Raw genomic sequence first — 9,058 nt, forward strand, 5'->3', positions numbered from 1 at the left:
TACCTTTAACATTTTCCCCAAATCCACCCAAGCTTTCCCTATTTTTTTTTTCTTCCATCTCTACTTAGGTGATTCCCTCCACCTGCCATGATCTTGTAAACATCTAAGGCTGAAGGTGTCATCTCTGCCTCAAGCTTCTCAGAATCACTTCCTCTGTGAGTTTGCCTCGGACCTTACAGTTGAAAGGTTTTCTTCGCTGTTTCTTCCATGGCTTTTCTGTCTCCCTCTTAAATAACATATCATTTTCCGCCATCTGAAACTGAGATGTGCACATATTCCTCACCACATATGACTATGAGCATTGCAGGGCCAGCAACCTTGCCAGTTCACCCCACATCTTCTTTAGTTCCAGTCCCTGAGTATTTCTTGTCTAACTGAAGAAAGAGAAAAATGTCAAACTTGAAATGAGAGGTATTGAATGTCTTGTCCAGAATCTTACCTCTCTTTCCTACTCACCCCTATCTATAATCCTCTACCACCGTGGGAAGTCAGCTTTACTTCCTGGTATCAATGTCCTATTGTCTGAATGGATTAGTCCCATTACGTAAGTGGTGGCTCCACAGCACCCTTCTTTGAATTCAGCAAGCACTCTGGTCAATTAGCCTTTGGGAAGACCTGAAGATATTGGGAAATTTTTTACATTTGTAAAAACCAACTTAGTTCAGGTGAATGTTCTCTGGCTTGTGTCGGACCCACTGTTGTTGCCTACCTCCAATCCTGGTCTGGGAAATGCAACCAGTCAAGCTTTTTAAAAGGCTTTTTGAGTATCTTTGATACTTCTCTCTATGCAGTATCATTCTTTCACTTTCAGAACATGCTGGCTGAAGTCCTGTGAGTAATTCTCGTGGTTACCCAAAGGATGAATGAGTAGATGGGGACTCGTCTGGCTGTGCTGCCACAACATAGCTAATGAAGACAGCAGTCACCTTGTATTGTGGTGGGGGAGTTGTGGAGTCCTTTGGGGACAAGGTTTCTGTTTCTTCAACTCCCAAACTACCTGTGTAATACCTATGCACACATAGGGAAGCTTCTTACTTATTCAGTCTCACCTTGCCATCTCTGTGGCTAAGTTAAGGTCAGCTCACCTCCCACAAACATCTCAACTCAACTGGTATTTTGTTTAGGAGCAGAATAGTAAAACAGGATACTGAGGAAACAAGTCTTAGGATATAGTACACAAATTCTCAGATTGGTCAGGCAATATCCCTCCTTGGAATTTATTGATGATAGGTGACTTTAGAGGAAGTAAGTGACGTATATCTTCACAAATTTCTGTTAATTTCTCTCGCTATACATGTTAGAATAGGACAGTTCAGACACTGAAAAAATTCAGTTGCTTACACATTATTATTTTTTACTTTTTTATTACTTAAAAAACAGGTATATCAATAAGAAAAGTTAGGTATGCATATGTATACATCAGTGTTCTTGTTGCCAACCCCTAGGGACTTTTACTTTTAGAAACAGGTTTGCAATGTTGAGGGAGGGGGCACTTCAGACAGTCTGAGAAGTTGAAAGCTGAGGAGGAGTACCTGCTAATAACTCTGTCCTTCTGGAAAATGTGAAGTCTAGAAGAAAAAGAAAGAGCAAGGGTGGGCTGAATCTGAGAAGAGAACAGATGGGCCATGGTTATGCCTGCCAGAGGCATGGGCAGAAAGAAATGAAAAACTGTTTCTGCTCTCCTTCCCCTCTAAACAGAGAATGTGTACACCAGAGCTCTTTGTGGGTTGGGGCAGATGGGATACTTAGAGAAAAAAAGTCTGCCAATGCCTTTCTCAGAAGAAGAGGAGGCAATCCCATGAGCCTCACTTCCCCAGAAACCGCAGTCTGGCCTCTGCTCTGTATCTCGGCGAGAAAAACTTACCAGGAAAGGAGGCTATTAAGAGTCTGCAAATAGAGCAGACAGCAAGTCCATTCTCTAAGAATTATTCCTGTTTGAAAAGTTTTATTTGTTTCAATACTTTACTATAGGTAACACTTCATAGTTTTCACTCATGGGTACTACTTTGATGTACATTACAGCCCTGAATCAGGAGTCTGGTCTCAATCCCTGATACACTAGCATCACTGTGAACTTGTTGCAAATCCTTGGGTACCACCAGACCCACTGAATCCAAATTCAGTAATGTGAATTTGGTACAGGATGAAGAGGATGAAGACTGAGAACCACTGTAATAGCGTTTAGGGATAGGAGCTCTCAGTAAATGTCTTGGATCACTCCAGCACCAGCGCTGTGATCTTGGGCAGATTTCTCACACTCTGAAGCCTGCAGCTTGGGTTGTTGAGAGAGTCAAATGGGATAATCCATGTGTCATTGCTTAAACAAACAAACAAACAAACAAATACCTCCAACCAGATATTCGTTTATGAGAGAGAGAGAGAGACTACAGAGCAACCACTCATGTCTCTTCAGGAAAGAAAAGCAATAATCTGTTTGCTCCTGTGTATTTCCCAACCTCCCTTGAAGTTAGTTTGAGGACTGGTGACTGGTAACTAGTTCCGGCGGATGGCCTGTGAGAAGTGATGTGTGTTACTACCAGCCAGAGGCATTAGAACAGGGGCCCTTCCTTCAATCTTTTGTTCCCCAGCCATGAAGCATACTTCCTGTCCTACTCCTGTGAGGCAGGGATAAATCTTTGTTGTGTTCAGCTACTGAGATTCCAGGAATGATATATTGTGGCAGCTTGAATAAATTACCCAGGTCAGCAGTTTCGTTGAAGGACAAGCAACGTGAAAGAGTAAGATTGACAGTGAGATGTCAGAGCTAGGGTGAACCTGGTTCAAAGAGAGAGGATGATATTGTCTCCTGATGATAGGAAGCAGACATGGGGCCATGTCTTTATTTCCGTAAGTCCTGGAAAGAAGACAGAGATCTCTGAGAGACTAACACCAAAGGAAGAACAAATCAATTTCTAGAGCCTTATTGTCTAATCAATGGCTTGTGAACATGACCAATTTAAACAGGTATTCTTGTTCTTTGGTTGTAGAGTGAGAAAGGGATGGGGTGATTTGACCTTGCTTCCCATAAAAACCTACAGATTCTATATGTTAAAATAAACACTATGCCAAGCCTCTTAATGGATTTCCTATCTGCATTTGCACATTATCAACCCATTCTCTGTAATGCATTTCTTTTTTCTTGCATCAAAAAAACATCAGAAACCCATTTATGATCTGGTTTCCTTCTATTTGCCTCCCCCAGTTCCATCTGTTGACATTTCTCTGAATTCCTTCTTATTTTGAGTCATACTGGACCATTGGTGTTTTACTGAATGCATCCTGCCCTTTCTATCATTACTATATGTACCTTCCTGCAAAGTTTTAGTTTTGGGAGCCAGATTGTGATACTGCTTCTTTCAGAAAGTCTTCTCTGACTCCCTAATATTAAGTAGTTGTTTATCTTATGGGATTTCTCAAGGTATATATTTAATGCACTTCCATTGAGGAGGGTAAATAGAATGACAGCTTCTCCTATATGTAAAGATGGAGAGTTCAGGTCAGTTGAGAGGAATCTTCCTATTCAGAAATCTCTCTCTCCCTCTCTTTTTAGATTTTGTTTATTTATTTGAGAGAGAGGAAAAAAAAGAGAGAGATGGAGAGAGCACAAGCAGGGGCAGCAGCTGAGGGAGAGGAAGAAACAGGTTCCCAGCTGAGCAGGGAGTCCAGTGTGGGGCCTAACTCTGGGATCAGGACCTGAGCCAAAGGCTGACGTTTAACCAACTGAGCCACCCAGGTGGACACTTTTAGTTATAATAACACAAGGTATGTAGATCACCATTGTCCTGAATATAAGAAGCCAAAGGAATCTTTATTGACTTGAGACTGCTATTTGCAAAACTGATATCTCTGGAGAAGACATAGATTAATCTATATACAAACATCAAGAACTCAAGAACCTCTTTCTCCTGCTTTTTCTTCCAGCCTTTATTTTTTGGTTTCTATCTGGAATTATTTTATCAAGGTTGGATGTAAGATCAGAATTTATTTTAATTGGGGCATGCTGGTAATTTTATTTAGTCTTTAGGTTTCTGAATATATATTTATTTCTGCTTAAATTTAAAATACGTTTTTGCTATATATAGAATTCTAGATTGATAGTCATTTTTTCCCAGAATATTAAAAAATCATTTGTCTCCTGTCTTCCATAAATTCTGTTGAAACATTAATTTTAACTTGTAATTTTGAAGCAAAATCTCTCCAAATTTTGCTATTTTTTGTTATTTTCATCAGTTTTGCTTTATTCGTATACTGGTATGATTTTCTTTGCATTTATTCTGCTTGGGGGTATGCTCAACTTCATGAAACATCCATGATATTGTGTATTGATGTCTTATCAACAGGGTTACATTTTAGGTAAGGTTTCTATTTCTGATTCGTTGCTTCTTCTAGGGTGTATCCCTGTAGGAATTATTACTAAGAGCCTGTGTTGTACATTGGAGCCTCTTCCTCTGTTGTATCCCTACCTCTAGTCCTTTATCCATCAATACCAAAGACTGCCAGATACTCTTCTCCATTTTTTGGAGGTTTTTGTTTTGTTTTGTTTTGTTTTCCTTTTCCTAGCTTATTAGTCTCTTATTAGTCTCAACTTAAGAATTTAGCAAATACCTCACTGTAGTACTTAATGATATTCCCTCCCTATTCATGAAATTTTAGCTACTCAAGTCTCTAGGTTTTCATTTTCATTGTTTGTTCATTTTGTTTTTTCTCACTAACTCCTTGATAGTTCAAGTTCAATTCATTTTTCTCTACCTTTTAGTAGCAAATCTTTTGCTTGGGCCTTTTATAGATACTAAGAGTCTTGCCTAGTGCCCAGAATCCACAAAGGCCCCAGCATGAGAAGAAGTTTCAGAATGTTAACTCACATCCTTGAAGTTTCTGCTATTAGATCCTGTTCTCTTAATTCTTCGATGCCACACAAAGCTTTTAATGTCTTCAAACAGACTTCTTTTCCTATTGTATCTGCTTTTCCTATTTGGTCCTGGTGATGGCATTATTTAGCCACAAACTAGGAATCTTCACCTCCCATCTTATCTGGAAGAGGCAGTGCCTGCCTCAGTGTCTTGAAGTTCTCTGTTTATTAGTGAATTTATGCATCAGATTATATACTTCATGGCTGACTAGATATCACAGTCTACATATTATACATTCTTATAATTTCCATGTTTACATCATATTTTATGTTTCTTATTAACTTTCAGGTATTATTATTTTTTTAAGTAGGTTCCACACCCAATGTGGGGCTTGAACTCACAACCCTGAGATTAAGAGTCTCATGCCCTACCAACTAAGCCAGGTTGACACCCCAGGAATTATTATTTATATATAATTTAGATGTTAATTCTCTGTCCATCAAAACATTTCAAAAGGCTAATAATAAGCTCTCACATCTCTGCTAATGCTATGATACCGTCCAAGGAACAGAAATTCTTTTTTTTTTTTTTTAATACAGGAAATTTAATTATTTTTCCCTCAAGTTTTTTTTTTTTTTTTTTTTTTTTTTTTTTTTTTTTATATTACAGAAATTCTTCCATACTCTAAGGGCCTCCTTTGGCATCCATCTGTGTTTTCTATTATTAACTTCATTATTTCACATTTCTCTTTTACAAGGGACTTAGGCAATAGGGAATAGCTGAGAAAACAGAGACTTAGATTTTGGTTCCTAATATTATTCTTCAATAAAAGGAACTACGTTTCCTTGGAGGATGGTTGATTTTCTTTTTTTTTAAGAATTTTTTTTTTTTTTAATTTGACAGACAAAGATCACAAGTAGGCAAAGAGGCAAGCAGACAGAGAGGAAGGGAAGCAGGCTCCCCACTGAGCAGAGAGCCCGATTCAGGGATCAATCCCAGGACCCTGGGATCATGACCTGAGCCAAAGGCAGAGGCTTTAACCCACTGAGCCACCCAGGCACCCCAAGATGGTTGATTCTATGACTAGGACTGCAAATATACAAAATAAGCTGGAATATCTTCCATTGTCATAATGCAAGGAAATACACACACACACACACACACACACACACACACACACACAGATGGATGACAGTACAATGCTCAACAGAAACAGTGCAAGTGAGAAGATAGTGGAGAAAAGTATTTAAAATATTGAAAGAAAAAACCTGTCATCCTAGATTTTATACCCATTAAAAATATTTTTTTCAAAAACTGACATGAAATAAAGAATTCTTTATAAATACAAAAGAGAAAAAATCCATCAGCAACAGATCTGCATGATAAGAAGTGTTAAATGAGATCCCTGAGGCAGAGCAAAGTTATACCAGAAGAATATATGGACACCAATGATACCAAGGAATAAAATCATCCAATAAAGTAAGTATATGGGAAATTATATAAGTTTTTTTGTTTTTTGTTTTTTGTTTTTTTTATCATTTAAAGAACTTTAAAAGGTAACAGACTTCTTAAACAAAAATAATAGCAATGTACTGGGGATATATCATACATTTATGTGGAAAAGTTATGGAACACTATGTTAAAGGCCTGGGGGAACAAAATGGAATTATAATATTCTTATATCTGAAGCAGTGTAGTTGCAGTTGAAAGTAGGCTGTGATAAACTAAAGAACATACTGTAAGCTTGAAAATGATCACTAAAATAACAAAAGAAATAATTTTAGCCAGCAAAGGGTGCTAAATGAAATAATTCAAAAATCTATTAATATGAAAAACAGAAAAGAAAAAAGAAGATAAAAATTAGAAAAATTACAAACAAATAACAAGATGATAGAAATAAGCCTAACTACATGAATTACACATTACATTACATATAAGTGGCCTAAACTCACCAAGTGAAAGGCAGCAATTCTCATTTTTTTTTTTTAAGATTTTATTTATTTATTTATTTGACAGACAGAGATCACAAGTAGGTAGAGAGGCAGGCAGAGAGAGAGAGAGGAGGAAGCAGGCTCCCTGCTGAGCAGAGAGCCCGATGTGGGACTCGATCCCAGGACCCTGAGATCATGACCTGAGCTGAAGGCAGAGGCTTAACCCACTGAGCCACCCAGGCGCCCAATTCTCATTTTTTTTTCAAGATTTTTTATTTATTTATTTGACAGAGAGAGATTACAAGCAGGCAGAGAGGCAGGCAGAGAGAGGAGGAAGCAGGCTCCCCACTGAGCAGAGAGCCCGATTCAGGGCTCGATCCCAGGACCCTGAGATCATGACCTGAGCCCAAGGCAGCGGCTTAACCCACTGAGCCACCCAGGCGCCCCTCTCATTTTTTTTTTTAAGATTTTATTTATTTATTTGACAGAGAGATCACAAGTAGACAGAGAAGCAGGCAGAGAGATAGAGAGAGAGAGGGAAGCAGGCTCCCTGCTGAGCGGAGAGCCTGATGTGGGACTCGATCCCAGGACCCCGAGATCATGACCTGAGCCGAAGGCAGTGGCTTAACCCACTGAGCCACCCAGGCGACCAACAGTTCTCATTTTTTATTAAAACACTACAAGACTCATCTATATACTGCATGAAAATGGAGTATTTAAAAAATAGAGCCACAGCTAGGCAAAAAGTAAAAAGAAAGAAAAATATATACTTTGCTCACATGAATCAAAGAAAAGCTACAGTGGCTATATTAATATCAGACAAAGTATAATTCAGAGAAAAGATGATCTTGGATAAAGAACATCATTTCATACAGCTAAAGGAGTCAATTTATTCCTAAAAATTTATGTATTAATAGCAGATATTCAAAATACAGGAGGCAAAAACTAGTCTAAGTGCAAGGAGGAAGAGATAAAACCAAATTAGAGCTGGAGATTTCAATAATCCTCTCTCTCCATAACTGATAGGACCAGTAGTTACAAAATCATAAAGGACATACTAGACTTGAACAGCAATATCTACCAACCTACATAATGAAATTTATGGAACACTCCAAACAACAACAGAATACACATTCTTTTCAAGAGCACATAAAATATTTACCAAAATAGACCCCATTCCAAGCCATTAAAAAAATGCCTCAATGAATTTAATATGATTCAAGTCATACAAAGTTACGTTCTTGTGTAGCAATGGATTTAAATTAGAAATCAATAATGAGAAGCTCTCTAGAAAATCCCTAAGTGTTTGAAAACTATATAGAACAGTTCTAAGTAGTCCAGGAACCATAGGAGAAGAGGGAAATTACACCATGTTTTGAACTGAAAGAAACACAAAAATGCAATGTATCAAAAATTGTGTGTGAGTTGTCACTAAAGGAGAATTTAGTGGTAAATTTATAGCACAAAGGCATATGTTAGAAAAGATGAGTGGTCTTAAATCAATGACCTCAGCTTCTACCTTATGAAGAAAATAAGAAGAGCAAATTAAACCCAAAATAAGCAGAATAATAGAAATAATAAAGACAGAGTTGAATTCAGTGAAAAAAAATTTTTTTAAATAGAGACAATTAAATCAAAGTCTGTTTCTTTCTGAAGATCAATAAACTTGATAAAACTTTAGACAGGCTAATAAGGAAAAAGAAAGAAGACACAAATTACTAATATCAAGAATGACAGTTGATGTCACTACATATCCTAAGAGATATTTAGAGGATAATATGAGAACATTATGAACAAATCTGTCAATAAAATTGGCAATTTGGGGGAGGGGGGCTGGGTGGCTCAGTGGGTTAAGCCTCTGCCTTTGGCTCAGGTCATGATCTCTGGGTCCTTGGATCAAGTCCCACATCAGGCTCTCCACTCAGCAGGGAGCCTGCTTCTCCCCTCTCTCTGCCTGCTGCTCTGCCTACTTGTGATCTCTCTCTCTCTCTTTCTATGTCAAATAAATAAATAAAATCTTTAAAAAAATGGCAACTTAGATGAAATGAACAACTTCTTTGAAAGATGTAAACTATCAAACATCAAAGATGAAGTAGATGGTCTGAATAGACCTATCATCTATTAAACAAAACAAATTTATACTTAAAACCTTTCTGTAAAGAAAACTCCAGGCCCAGATGTTTTCACTTATAAATTATATCAAGTAGTTAAGGAAGAAATGAAATCAATTATACACAAAGTGACCTAGAAAATTGAAAATGTGAGACTATTCCCAAT

The sequence above is a fragment of the Mustela erminea genome, chromosome 7 (assembly GCF_009829155.1).
Source record: "Mustela erminea isolate mMusErm1 chromosome 7, mMusErm1.Pri, whole genome shotgun sequence".
Taxonomy (NCBI): Eukaryota; Metazoa; Chordata; class Mammalia; order Carnivora; family Mustelidae; genus Mustela; species Mustela erminea.